Here is a 15,728-nt window from a genome sequence, read left to right on the forward strand (position 1 = left end):
GTTTTGTTTAAAGAGCCAGCCCTATACATAGAGCAAACTCTGCAAGAAGTGGCATTAGCTGGCTGGGACTTTAGAGAAGAGTTTGCTCACAACAGTGCTCTGAGGATCTTGATAGTCAGTTTTAGTAGAGGAAGGTTGGAGTTAAAGTGGAGTATATTTTTCCTATGAAAATTCATAAAGAGCTCTTTCTATTTCAGTCCTGTTATCAAGCTGTAGCTCAGACTGTAGATGGGAGCACTTGCTGCCCTCAATGCACTGTAAGTTTAAGACTGATGATTGCACACCAGATTTCTAAATTGCAGATACTGTAATAGTAGAATGCACCTCTATGTTTTCCCACATTGCCTGGAATTGTCAGTATTAGTTTTTTTTGCATGGCTGGACATAACCTTAAAAGCTTAGAAGAAGGGGTTATTCTGTGGGGAAGGGATACAGAGGCAAAATCAGTCTTGCTGCTTTGGAGAAAAATAGACTTTCAGCTGATATTTTGAGGCAGTTAGAAAATTATAGACCCGTTTCAGCATGAAACGTCTTCTGAAAAAGAAAATGGAATGGACGCATACCCTAAAACTAAAGAGAGAGAGAGAGAGAGAGAGCTGTAGTAATGTGTCAGGACTGGAATCTCCACAAGGCACATTTTTACAACAATCTTTAGGACTAGATTGTGCCTTTACAGCACAGCCCCTTTTAAGAGGTGGTGTGAATCTGACACCGCCTCAGTGGGTGTTGGGAAGCATTTTGCCTCTGCAAGGCACCATGCCTCCCCAGAACTTCCTGCCTGCCCTGGGAGGAGAGTATTTTCCATGCAGCTGACCAGCTCCAGGGGCTTGAGGGCCAGGATCCCTATGGATTCCCAGCACTACATTCTGCTTTCCAGTCCCATTCGCTGCCTATCCCACATCCCTGTCGATTCCATGGATCTCAAGCAAGGATGAGAAGAAGGGGATTCTTTGTCTACATGAACAAATTGTACCAATTTAACTAAGTTGAGTTAGAGGCTGGTGAAAAGCCTTATATCAATATAGCTTATGTTGATTCTGAATGGATTCAAGCTAAGTTAATATAAGGTGTATTTAATCCAAAATGAGTGTCCATACCAGGACTCTGATTTAACTAATCTAGTTAGACAAGACCTGTGACTCCAATCAAGTAAGAGTTGGCCACTGTTGTTTCCTTCCATTTGCTCTTATGCAAGAGAATGAGCCTATGGTTTATTTATTTTTAACCAAGGGATAACTGCAGTAAACACCCCACTTAGGCAGGCAAGCTGCTAACATCACAAAAACAGCTGCACAAAGAAGGCAAAGATGGGTACACGATGGGAAAACATTTGGAAAATTATAAACATGGCAAGACAATGAATGTAAAGATATGCCAGAAATGAAGTGTTCTAATAGTTTTTGACTTCCTGCAATGCCTGATGGATTGGAAGTATAGAGGCTGTAATACTACAAAGAATGAGATCTGAGAAAGAAGAAGAAAAAAAAAACTTTGTAGTGGGGAATCATCAATGTGAGAGGCAGCGAGGTCCAGGGGACAGGGCATTGGACTGGGCCTCAGGAGATCTGGAGTCTGATCCAGGCTTTGCCACTGGCCGGATATCACTTCACTTCTCCATACCTGTGTTTCTCTCCTTTGTCTATCTTGACCATTTAGACTGTATGCTCTTTGAGGCAGGGTCTCTCTCTTACTATGTGTTTGTACAGGGCCTCTCTAAACAGGGTCCTGATCTTGACTGGTTCCTGTAGGCGCCAAAGTAATACTGAGAAAAGTAATGTACCAGAAAGAATAAATCAAGTCTGATATAAAACAATAGGTTGGGGCAGAACAACTTTCATGGAGAAATAATCAAAGGCCAAGAGTTATTGATTGAAGGCAGAAGAATTCAGGGCTTGGTTAAACTGACTCTGCAGAAGCAAGATTATCTGCAGAGACTAAGATGGACAACAAAATAAATTACTACAAGAGAATAATGGGATGGGATTTTAATTTAGATAAAACCAAGACATTTTACAACTTTCATGTTGTCTCATTCGTTCTTACTTAAATCTCATCTGCTTGCATTTCAGATCTGTCTAAAGCGTGGCTCAAGACTTCAAAAGTATGCGTGCCTGCCTTATGCATGTTCAGAACCCAAGGCTCGCACCCAGGTTAGGTTTCCATGCAAGAGTAGGCAGGTGTGAGAGTGCACAAATCCCCAGTATCACACTTGTGCCACCGGGTTCAGTGGAGGTCAGGGTTCAAACAGAAAGGTGCTTTACTTTTGTAGATCTTAACCAGGATTTGACCTCAACTTTTAAAATGGTCAGCTCACAACACTCTATTGCAGGATTGTGCACTTTGGGGCTTGTATTTCTAGAACAGTTTAACAGACGTTTTACAAGGATGAGGACTTTTTTTTTTTTTTGTAAACCAGTCCTGCAACTACTTCTCCTAATCTGAAACAGCCATATATCCAATCCCAAATTTTGTTGTCACCTAAAACCAAGCTCAGCTCTATTGGTAGAAATTGCCTGTAAAACAAAATAAAAACAAATAGCAATAAAACTAGTAACAATGCAACCTAAATTATCTGAATGCCAGTGGGGAACACTGAATGAGTTTGTATAACCAAGTAAAATTTTGGTATAATAGCTGTGGAGACATGACCCTCTTACAACAATGCGGAATTACAGATAACGGAGTTTGAAATAAATCAATGCTGTATTGTATAATGCACTCTACCCCACCAAAAAAAATTGAATGACATTGTCATTAGAAATTAATTCAGGTATTGAAATTCTTTCATCAGATAGGATAATTTTTTTTTCTACATACAGCTTTCATTTCAGAGATAGCAGAAGCTGTACAAAATGCTGAGACTGTTGCAGCCTGCAGTATGTGATGGAATGAATGATTGATATAATGTGGCTTTGTGGGGCTTTTTTTTTTTTAGCTCAAATACTGTTATTCACTTCCTGTAGAATATACTAAATATACAATGCTGCATCAACTCCTCAAAATACAAGGAAAAATAACCAACCTATTTAAAAATACTTATGGGTGAAGAACAATTGTTTATCTTTCAAATTTCTTAAGTGAGAAATCCATGAAATTCATTGGATCTTTATTTAGGAGGCAGAAGTGATTTTTTTGAAAGAGAAATATGGGAATTGTTGAAATAATTTACTTACTTAATGATCCATGTTTCATTAAATATTCTGTACACACAATTTCCTCAACTTTTTTTTCCAAATTACTCTGAATTGTTTAATACAGAGATTAAGTAGTTTGATAGTCTATTATCCTCCTTTTGGTTAAGACATGAAATTTAAGGAGTATTATTAATAACATAACTAGAAGCTATTGATGCTCCAGTCTTTGTTTGGTAACCCTAATAATTCACGTTTCTGTAATTCTAGATTAAGACTGTAGCAGCATCCCTGCAGGGCCCTCCTGGCTCCTGCCCCCACTGGACCGAGAAGGTCACACAGAGACCTTTTGGTGCAGTATCCACCTAGTGCTTTTATTTACAGGCTGTGCTCCCACCATTTTTCCACCACACAAGTAGTTCCCTTCTTGCAGTCCACCAGCAGGAGAGAGGGGGCAAGCGCTCTCTCTGCTTCCCCTCACTGCCCTTCCTCTACTGCAGCTTTCCTCTTTCCAGCTCCCACCTGGCTTCCTTCCCCTGGGGCTCTTATCCAGCCCCAGCCTGATGAGGCAGCAGCTATTCCAGCTTCCCCAATCAGGGCCAGGTGATCTACCCAGCTCCAATTCACGCCCCCTAATTGGAGCTGGACTGACAGAGGGGTGGCTAAGCAATTTTCTGCTTAGCACCCTGTCACATGACTCAAGACATTTCAAGTAGTTTTTTTAATAAATGTAGTACGGCTCTCAAGCAATTAAAAATTAATCATGATTAATTGTACTGTTAAACAATATAATACCATTTACTTAGATATTTTTGATGTTTTCCATATTTTCAAATATATTGATTTCAATTAAAGCACAGAATACAAAGGCTATAGTGCTCACTTTATATTTATTTTTATTACAAATATTTGCATCATGAAAGTTGAACCTTACAAATGTAGAATTATGTACAAAAAATAACTGCACGCAAATATACAACAATGTAAAACTTTAGAGCCTACAAGTCCTCTCAATCCTATTTCTTGTTCTGTCAATTGCTAAGACAAACAAGTTTGTTTACATTTGCGGGAGATACTGCTGCCTGCTTCTTGTTTACATCACCTGAAAGTGAGAACAGGCGTTTGCATGGCACTGTTGTAGTCGCCATTGCAAGAGATTTATGTGACAGAAGCGCTGAAGATTCAAATGTGCCTTTATGATTTGACCACAATTTCAGAGAAGATGCGTCCATGCTGATGATGGGTTCTGCTCAATAATGATCCAAAGTAGTGTGGATGGATGAACGCATGTTCATTTTCATCATCTGAGTCAGATGCCACCAGCAGAAGATTTATTTTCTTTTTTTCTGTAGTTTCCACATTGGAGTGTTGCTCTTTTATGATTTCTGAAAGCATGTTCCACATCTCATCCTTCTCAGATTTTGGCAGGCACTCCAGATTCTTAAACCTTGGGTCTAGTGCTGTAGCTATCTTTAGAAATCTCACATTGGTACCTTCTTTGTGTTTTGTCAAATCTGCAGTGAAAGTGTTCTTAAAACGAACATATGCTGGGTCAAGTATCAGAGGGGTAGCCGTGTTAGTCTGAATCTGTAAAAAGCAACAGAGGGTCCTGTGGCACCTTTGAGACTAACAGAAGTATTGGGAGCATAAGCTTTCGTGGGTAAGAACCTCACTTCTTCAGATGCAAGTAATGGAAATCTCTAGAGGCAGGTATATATCAGTGTGGAGATAACGAGGTTAGTTCAATCAGGGAGGGTGAGGTGCTCTGCTAGCAGTTGAGGTGTGAACACCAAGGGAGGAGAAACTGTTTCTGTAGTTGGATAGCCATTCACAGTCTTTGTTTAATCCTGATCTGATGGTGTCAAATTTGCAAATGAACTGGAGCTCAGCAGTTTCTCTTTGGAGTCTGGTCCTGAAGTTTTTTTGCTGTAAGATGGCAACCTTTACATCTGCTATTGTGTGGCCAGGGAGGTTGAAGTGTTCTCCTACAGGTTTTTGTNATCTGAAGAAGTGAGGTTCTTACCCACGAAAGCTTATGCTCCCAATACTTCTGTTAGTCTCAAAGGTGCCACAGGACCCTCTGTTGCTATGTGCTGGGTCATCATCCAATACTTCTATAACATGAAATATAGGACAGAATGCGGGTAAAACACAGAGCAGGAGACATACAATTCTCCCCCAAGTTGTTCAGTCACAAATTTATTCAACGCTTTTTTTTAAATGAATGGAAGCATGCCCTTTGGAATGATAACCAAAGCATGAAGGGGCATATGAATGTTTAGAATATCGGTCACATAAATACCTCACAACACTGGCTACAAAAGTGCCATGCGAATGCTTGTTCCATTTTTAGGTGACAATGTAAATAAGAAGCAGGCAGAATTATCTCCCGTAAATGTAAACAAACTTCTTTCTTTTAGCAATTGGCTGAACAAGAAGTAGGACTGAGTGGACTTGTAGGCTCTAAAGTTTTACATTGTTTTTGTTTTTGAGTGAAGTTATGTACAAAAAAAATCTACATTTGTAAGTTTCACTTTCACAACAAAGAGATTGCACTACAGTACTTGTATGAATGAACTGAAAAATACTATTATTTTTGTTTCTCATTTTTACAGTGCAAAACTGCAATTAATCATGATTAATTTTTCGAGTTAATTGCATGAGTTAACTGTGATTGACAACCCTAAAATGTAGTAATTTTTATCCAGAGTATGTTCATAACTTATGGTCCTATGATCCAGATGAGACTTGCCTTGCTCAGTTTAGCATGTGACCAGAAAGTCCTATGTAGGAATAAAAGAAAATTTAAGTGGTTTAAGCTTATCTAGATTGTTGGGATCTCTTTTGTCTATATAGGTTTGTCTTCCATACTTGGTACAAGTAAATACATTATTCAGATTTTAGATTTATCAGCCTGGATAGCACTGAAGCCACATAAACTGCAAACACAAAATCAGAAAATGAATAAAAAGGGTTGCAAAAACACAGGGAGTTTACAGTTTTTGCATAGATGAATTTTCATAGATAACTTTTCAGCAATATTTGATGTCTTGTGGAAGCAAATTCAGACACAAGCACTGCTTTTAAATAAATAAACAAACAAAGAGCTCAGCAGCCTACTCCATACTCTTAAAGCAGCTCTACAATCCTATGGTATACTTAAAGGGATATATCATTACAATATTCACCTTTCAAAGTTATTATGTATTGTAATAGACAGATGAACAGACAGAAGGTTTGTGGAAGCTAGCTGTTTGCAGCCATAAAAGGAGAATGTGGCTCCTGTAGTTATCAAATCCTTTGAATGTAAAGGACAAATGATAAGGAAAATTAACTCTGACTAGATGTTAAGAAATACAAGTTTTCCTATTGTAATTTCTTCAGTTTTATTGTTTCAAATTAACTTTCCAATGAGTGTGGATAGTGAATGTACAGGCTATTAGGGAAGTGAATTACTATCATGCTAAATATATTATCTGAGGTATGGTGATCACTATTATTGACTCTTATTTTAGACTCAAGGATAAAATTAACAATTGTCATACAGATTTGGATTTATTAATAGAATGTAGAAGCACAGTAATTGGCTCCTAAATAGTTTATTATCTTAGGAGATGTTTTTAAGGTAACAGAATACAACAGAAATGTGCAGTGTATATTTTGATGGACGAACTGTTTTTGCAAACCAGAGTCTGAGATGTTTAAATAGAACCTTGAAAAAACTTTGTTCTGCAATTAAAAACAAAAAACTAAACAAGAACACCAGCAGCACACAAGTGAAAAACTTCAGAGGTCTCCTAAGTGTAAAACTACAATATTTTGATTTTGATTAAAATCTCAAGGATAATTAAGTAGTATTAAAGGAACCCTGTCATATGCATCTCTGAAAGGGATAAAATTATTGCTGGGGGAAAATAAAATGCAGAATTACTAAACCATTTTAAGTTATTCAGTAAATAACACCACTCTACTCAGTCAAATGCTTTTCAACAGTAATCAAGAGCAGGTGCAAAAGAGCTTAGTGTACTGTTTCCCACGTTGATAATGTTGCATAGGGATTCAATCACTGTTGTCTGACAATCCCACATAGGACAGGTATAATTGTGTAAATTATTTGTTTCTAGATGCCTTATTAATATTTTTACAAAGTCTAGACTTATTCATGAAATGAGTTGCTGATTTAATGCATAAATCAAACTTCAGAATGGAGAATCAATTTTTCAAAAGAGTCCCAGGTGAACATTCAATGGTGGTTGGGAATTCTGGCTGAGGCAACTAAAATATTTCCTTGAACTCCCTCTGAAATATGGCCCCTCTTCATCCGCCAGAACACAGGTGGGAGTTTAAAGTTACGCTATTGAGAGTATAACAACAGTTATAGTAATAGCAATTAAAGATTGACTGGAAAGCAAAGGTAAAACATTTTCATTAGGAAATGGATATTGTTATTACAAACCAGTGTTAGAATTTTGACAAAGTGGGTCTGCAGAAGGCCTAGCTATGATTTAAAGTGATGACTTGTCAGTTTTGGGGCTTTAAAAATAAGATTTCCCCCTTCTTTTAGGTCCAAATGCTGGTATTCTTCATTAACAACAAGGAGTCTGGTGGCCCCTTAAAGATTAACAGATTTATTTGGGCATAAGCTTTCGTGGGTAAAAACCTCACTTCTTCAGATGCATCTTCATTGTTTCTCTACTATGGGTGAATATTAACACTGCACCGTATCTGAGTACTAGCTACCCATAATCTCACTGCCTTACCACCCTGTGGTACAAATTGTTCCCATTTTGGGGAGGCTAGAATCTGGACAGGAAAAAATGATCACTTTTTCTAGCATGCTCCTGGATGCAGACTCCAGCCAGAATTTGGTTCCTTAGCAACTCTTCTGGGAAGCACAGTATAGAACAGCCTTCTATGCAGAAATAGTCTAGTATGTTTAATGTTAAATATCCAAAAGAAAGAAGTCATCTCAGTTGAAATCAAGAACCTACTTTCAGCTTTGAAAGAAAATAATGTGGAAGACCAAGATGGAATTTCAAACTTACTTTAACTTAATTATCTTTAATTTATTACGTTTGACCCTCTGCATATATCTATATCTCAATGCTTTAATCCCATTAATAAATTGTTCTTGGGCTGTCTGCATATACTGATATTTTTAAAAAATTAATGTAGAAGTACACAAGCGAAGGCTATGTGAAATAAATATTTCAAGAACATGACGAAGAGCCCATGATCCTAAGGACTACATATGAATTCTTATCAAATCCATTCTGGAGCCATTTAGAAACATTCTGCTAAGAATGCATTTATTCTAACTTTTCCCCAAACTGTATTTGAAGAAGTTTTCACATAGTGTGGTATTAATAGAAACCATTCTCTAGCTGAATTAAGAATGAGCAAAAATCTCTCTGGAAAGAGGTTGAATGGACTAAGTGTCTAAAACAATACACTTCAAAAAGAGAGAGGAATTGGCCAGGCCCTTTTGGGGGGAAAAAAAGTCCTTCAAGTTGCTAGAGGAGCTAGGAGTCATTAAGATCACACCGAAATCCTGCCAGAAATTCAAATGCCACAGTACATCATAAATAAAGGGCTGCAATTTACTTGGAGAACTCTCAGCACCCTATTTCTGGTATCAGTACTTAGAAGAACCATAATTAAAACCTTACAGTGGATACATTAGATATTCTAGATGAAAGGTTCTCAAACTATGGGCCTCCCTGGCAAGGCATGGATATGCACCTGGGGAGGTTCCAGAATGGCTATACTCTAGCATTTCAGAAATAAAAATCTGTGCTGGATGCACTCCAGCCACTCTCACAGGCGGGGTTATGCCTGATTGATGCCTCCTGCATTAAATACCCCTGCTCCCAGTCACTTAAAATGTTGTGCTCTGGCCCCACCCCTTTCATTTTAGTCCTGCCTTCTGTATTAATGAATCACTGTTCATCCCTGGGCAGCAGGGCTGGGCAAATTGGACTTAGGTTCTCTTTCTGGTCTACCACAGCTGTTCATTTCCTGTTAGGTGTCCCTATCATGGCTGGCTCAGAGCTCTGCAGAAGTGCTTGATGCTACCTTACTCCCTGTTCCCTGGTGCCAGAGCTTGGATGCTTGCACCAGGTAGGAGCCACTTTGGGCGCATGGTCCCTGTGGCTTGTCAGGTCAGGTCCTGGGGGGATCAAGGCCCTCACATGATTCCTGCCTTTGCTACCTTCCCCTTGGTGCCCGTGCAGCTGGAGAGGACCAGTAACTTGGTCCCTGGCCAATGGCTACCCAACCTTGTCCTGGGAACTGCAATAGCCAGTCACGGCTACTGGCTCAGCATCCTCATTGACTTTCCTGATGCACTGGATCTGTGCTGAGCACTCATTGCTTGTGGACCTGTGAATGCCACATTTTGACCCCTATCCTCATTCCCAGGGACCCTATGCCCACCAGACTGCCCACTTTCTGCCTGTGAGCCCAGTACCATGAACTCCCATCTTGGAGCTCAGTGGAAGATGACTTACGTCTCTACCTATCTATACTGCAATGTTGAATTCCACTACAGCAGAACCCTGTTTATCCAATCCACCTGGGACTGGGGCCAGATCAGATGATCAAAAATTTGCATAATCTGGAGAATGGGAAAGTGCAAGGCTGTAGAGCCATCTAGCAGCCACAGGAGAGATCACCCACTTCTAGACCTGTGTGTGCTGGTTGTTTGGTTACTAGAGAGAACTGGATAATGGAGGGTCGGATAAAAGGAGTTCTACTGTACTTTGTACAGCTAGGAAACAGGCTCACTCCTCCCACTGATAAAGTAAGAGTGGTGAATGCTGACACAAAAGAGAGGGGGAGATGGGAAACACCCTTCTTGTCATAAACAGAGTTCATTATTCCTCCTTATGCCTGGCAGCTGTTGTTTTTTGTATGTATTAAAGTAACACCTAGTAACCCCAGGTCCCTGCTCCAGAGAGTCTAGTATACATGATGAGGATGGGTAGGAAACAAAATGAACAGAATTGAGCAAACACAACTCACAGTTCACGATTTGCCTAACCAATGTAGCTTGGTGTTGTACAAACCACAAATGGACAGTCTATGCCAGAGGAAGCTTGCAATCTAAGACTGACACAGAAAGCACTGGAGATCTAAGGTAGCGTTTTCAAAAACACTCAGCATTGGCCTAACTTTGCTCCCATTGAGGTCAATGATAAAACTCCCACGGAGTTAACAGGAGCAGAGTTGAGCCAAAACTTAACACTTTTTGAAAATCTCACCCCTGGAGCATGGGAATAATTTGATACATGTAATTGTTCAGTGACAGTGCTACTTTGATGAGCTTTGGTGTCAGTAGGATTCTCAGATGGGCATTTAGTAGAGGCTGGCATGCTTGCACAGTGAGATATTGTGGAGATTGCCCCAGAGATAAGGGACGGCATGGGAAAAAGACACAGATGAGAGTGGGAGAAGAAAAGAGTGATGAGACTGGCATGTTGCAGAGAGCGATAAGAAACAGCAGATTTGTAGGCAGGGACAAAGAGCCTAGAAGGCAGGGACAAGAATTCTGATTCTGTAGGCAAAGTTATGCTGTAAGAGCCTAATTATTTATTAAGTCATTTCCAATTTGTTGCAATTCAGAAAAACGATGGAAATGGGCCTTGCAATTAAAAATGCCATACACAAATGTATGTTTATATGTGCCAAATACCACCTGAGGGGGTAAAAGTGGGAGCAATTCAGGACTAAGTGTTTTTTAAAAATGGATCCAATTATTTTTTTCCGGTTAAGACATTCACATTCTAACAAATGAGCATAACAGCCCTGATAGTACTTTAAGGTGATATTTATAATGTACATTAACCAGCAAGGAATCAGAGACTAGTACTTAGAGGTTCAGTCCAAACAAGCTTCTTATGTGTTCCTTATTCCTTTTAGGTCAGCCATTCACTTCACTAGCACAGGTATTGTTTAAGAAAGCTGTTCTCTCACTGCTGGCACCTTATAATTTGCCAGTAACAAGACTTCCCTATTTGCTGACATGCTGGTGTTTGATATCTTTGAAACTAATAAGAATTTGAAATACAGAACACTTCATTGTGTTTACTTGCTTACCAAACCATTGGTTGGACCTCCTTGCCAAACCTTGGGAGATTAAGGTTTCATGTTATGTACCCCAATCATCAAGTTGATGTGGGGGGAGAATTAAACACGTGAATTAGAAATCTACTGTGTGTTTAATTGTGCTGCCACTAGGAGTAAATCTGGAGAGACTGAGGGGCACCCCCAGGGCTCTGTCCTTGGCCCTTTGTCATTTTCACTTTCCACCTGTATCTAGACAATCTCATCTACTCCATGAACTTCCATTATCATCTCCACGCTGATGACTTATAAACTTCTCTGTCCAGCACTAGCCTTTCAGTTCCTATGTAGGCACCATATTTTCCCAGCAGCTCCCATTGATACGCCTGTGGCTAGATTTTCAAAAAAAGCTCCATACCTAGTATGTTGAGCATTGTAAATCTGACCTCTTATATTGGTGCTCAAATGGGAGCTGAGATCTGGCCCATGAGTATTAGCTAGTCTCCTGGAGGTATGTTATAGGGGATGGGGATACCGCTAATCTTCAGTGGTTAATGTGGAAGATACCACTGATGTGGGAACTCACAGCTGCCTTTCCTTCTTACTTTATTATTCAAGTATTTTATGGTAAAATTTGTTCATTCTGAGTCTCCAATAATCTATTAACCGTTTCCAAAGTGTGGAAGCAAAGAAAGAACTGACAGAAAAAGGATTGCAATGCATGACAGTTTGTTAGCAAGAGTCAGGCTAACTGTAACCCTAATAACGCAAAGTTTGTAGAAGCGAGGAATGTGTGAGGCGAGTGAAAAAGAACTGTGTGAAAAGTTGTTGCGACCTTGTGTAAATAATGTGTAGATAATATGGAATGTAGAGTAAGAGTCTACATTAGTGAGCAAAACAAAATATCAGAATGACCTATGTATAAACAAAATGCAGCTGTTGCTTATTATTGTCTGTAACAAAAGGTATAAATGCTTGCTGTAATTGTTTACTTGTTGAAAGACCTGTTTAGCTCTCTTCCTCTATGCAATTAATAAAGAAAAAATAAAGTATCTGACTTGCTGTACCCAAACAAAAAGTGAGAACTCTGTTATTCTCTGACAATTTGGGGGCTCGTCCGGGATGGCAACACCCGCAGAGGCACTGGCAGCTGCTATGGATCGTTTCCCTTCGAACCCCATGGCGCCACAATAGAGGTAAGAGACATTTTGAAATCTCGATTGGGGTGTCGGAGGAGGACTGTCCGTGGGGCCGTCTGTCCCTGTTGGGCTTACGCCATCCGAACTTATTGACTGGGTCTAGGAGTGTGTGAACCCATCTTCCCTCCCCCTTTCCTCTCTGTGTGAGCCACTGACAGTCTGATCATCTTGCCGGATGCAACGAAAGTAAACGGTGCCGTCTCTCTGTGACTAGCTGACGCTCTTTGCTAAAGGGAGGTGTAAGGGTTGTGGCCATCCTTGTTAGCCTCTCCTGTGTGAGTACCCTGTAGGGAGAGATCTTTAGTTTATGTGCCGCTAGAGCGGACAGGGCATCCTCCCTGTGTGTGTGATTGGAAAATGGGAGTCTAAGCATTCCCTCTCACCCCCTAAGGGTACCCCATTTTATTTCATGTACGTACATTATGGTTCTAAAACCTGCAGGTATTTAGAGAATTGAAATCATTACACGTGTGCAAATTCATCTAAACAATGCCCACTAAAAGGTACCTTCAATCTAAATAAGATCATACATCTCAAAGGAGCTTTTAATCACCAAAAAGCCTCTGGCACACAATGGGAGCAATTTGTCTATTGAGGAAAAAAACAGGTTAATTTGAAATTCAGCTTGGTCCAAAAATAAAAAAAAGTTGCTCTGCGTTCAAGATCAAAAATCAACTCAGACCAGGCTAAGTACAAAGAAAAACTGCTTTCAGCCCCAGCTGGCTGTAAAAAAAAATATAGACGTAGTCAAACCAAAGGCAATACAAGTTACAGTGCTGAAATTAGATTTGCAAAGCTTAACTGTCCAGTGAGATCCAACAGTCTGCCTTAGGGACCCTGGAGCCGGCGTGGTTTGGGGATGCTGAAGAAGCCACAGGCAGCTGGCCTGGACTGGAATCACTGAAAAGACACCCCAAAAGACCCCAGGGCATAAAAGAACTGCCCTCCCAAAAGAGAAAGCAAGTTGAAGATTGCACAGCGCCTTCTCTAAACATTGTACACAGACGTGTCCAGTCTGGATGTACATGTGTGAGTATGAAAGTGTGCCTACTTTCAGCCGCAGTAAGTCTAAAAACCGGAGAGGGGTTTAGCATTCCTCTCTCCACCCCAGTTAACCGGAAAGGGTGTCAGGTGGGTCTACCCCAGTCGTAGCAAAACTGGGCAATAAAAAAGTTTAAAAAAAAAGGGAAAAGTTATGTACTTAATAACTAGAATTGAGCAATTAAGAGCATAAATCATGAACCAGGCAGCAGCTCAACCCTACGCCCAGGGCAAGTTTCAAGCCTTAAGACAGGACTTCCAGGCAAAAAAGGAAGCACTGGCTAAGCAAGTACTGGTCCTTCAGGGACTTGTCAAAATTTAATTATTTGTGCTCAGTATATGCTGTAAGAGCAATGTGTTTGCCACACAAAAAAAACCTGAATAGTTAAACGCCAATGGGCCATGTGTTTTGCCCAGGTGGCAAGCCTCATGAGGAAAAACTCGGGTAGCCATGTAAGTAAAAATGTTTAAAAAAAAAAAAAAAGACCAGGAAGGGTTATTCTCCGACAAAAGCAAAGATGATGACAGTTTTATCTTCAATTATACACATGTTAATTCATGCCCAACACTGTAGCATTTAATTTCAGGAAGGGGAACTACACAAAAATGAGGAGGTTAGTTAAACAGAAATTAAAAGGTACAGCACCAAAAGTGAAATCCTTACAAGCTGCATGGAAACTTTTTAAAGACATCATAATAGAGGCTCAACAATGTATACCCCCAAATTAAAAAACATAGTAAGAGAACCAAAAAAGAGCCACTGTGGCTAAACAACAAAGTAAAAGAAGCAGTAAGAGGCAAAAAGACTTCCTGCTTCTGATGTACTTAAAAAAAATTGTTATTACTTTTTGAGTCTTTGGCTAGCTGTACTACAGATTTTTTTTTGGCCTTCCTAATTATATTTTTACACATCTTTTGCTATAGTTTATGCTCCTTTCTATTTTCCTCACTACGATTTAACTTCCACTTTTTAAAGGATGCCTGCTAAACAACCAGTGGAGCCACTGGATGATCAAGATGCTAAAGGAGCACTCAAGAATGATAAGGCCATTGCAGAGAAACTAAATGAATTCTTTGCATCAGTCTTCACAGTTGAGGATGTGAGGGAGATTCCCAAACCTGAGTCATTCTTTTTAGGTGACAAATCTGAGGAATTCTCCTAGATTGAGGTGTCACTAGAGGAGGTTTTGGAACAAATTGATAAATTAAACAGGAGTAAGTCACCAGGACCAGATGGTATTCACCCAAGAGTTCTGAAGGAACTCAAATGTGAAATTGCAGGACTACTAACTGTAGTCTGTAACCTATCATTTAAATCAGCTTCTGTACCAAATGACTGGAGGGATAGCTAATGTGATGCCAATTTTTTTAAAAGTGCTCCAGAGGTGACCCTGGAAACTACAGGCAGTAAGCCTGACTTCAGGACTGGGGAAATTGGTTGAAACTATAGTAAAGAACAAAATTGTCAGACACATAGATTAACATAATTTGTTGGGGAATAATCAACATGGTTTTTGTAAAGGGAAATCATGCCTCACCAATCTACTAGAATTCTTTGAGGGGGGTCAACAAGACTGTGGACAAGGGGTATCCAGTGGATATAGTGTATTTAGATTTTCAGAAAGCCTTTGACAAGGTCTCTCACCAAAGGCTCTTAAGCAAAGTAAGCAGTCATGGGATAAGAGGGAAGGTTCTCTCATGGATTGGTAACTGGTTAAAAGATAGGAAACAAAGGGTAGGAATAAATGGTCAGTTTTCAGAATGGAGACAGGTAAATAGTGGTGTCCCCCAGGGGTCTGTACTGGGCTCATAAATGATCTGGAAAAAAGGGGTAAACAGTGAGGTGGAAAATTTTTCAGATGATACAAAACTACTCAAGATAGTTAAGTCCCAGACAGACTGCGAAGAGCTACAAAAGGATCTCTCAAAACTGGGTGACTAGGCAACAAAATGGCAGATGAAATTCAATATTGATAAATGCAAAGTAATGCACATTGGAAAACATAATCCCAACTATGCATATAAAATGATGGGGTCTAAATTAGCTGTTACCACTCAAGAAAGAAATCTTGGAGTCATTGTGGATAGTTCTCTGAAAACATCCACTCAATGTGCAGAGGCAGTCAAAAAAGCGATCAGAATGATGGGAAATGTTAAGAAAGGGATAGATGAAAGACAGAAAACATCACATTGCCTCTATTTAAATCCATGGTATACCCACATCTTGAATACTGCATGCAGATGTGGTTGCCCCATCTCAAAAAAGATGTATTGGAATTGGAAAAGGTTCAGA

This window comes from Trachemys scripta, chromosome 7 (genome assembly GCF_013100865.1).
Source record: "Trachemys scripta elegans isolate TJP31775 chromosome 7, CAS_Tse_1.0, whole genome shotgun sequence".
Taxonomy (NCBI): Eukaryota; Metazoa; Chordata; order Testudines; family Emydidae; genus Trachemys; species Trachemys scripta.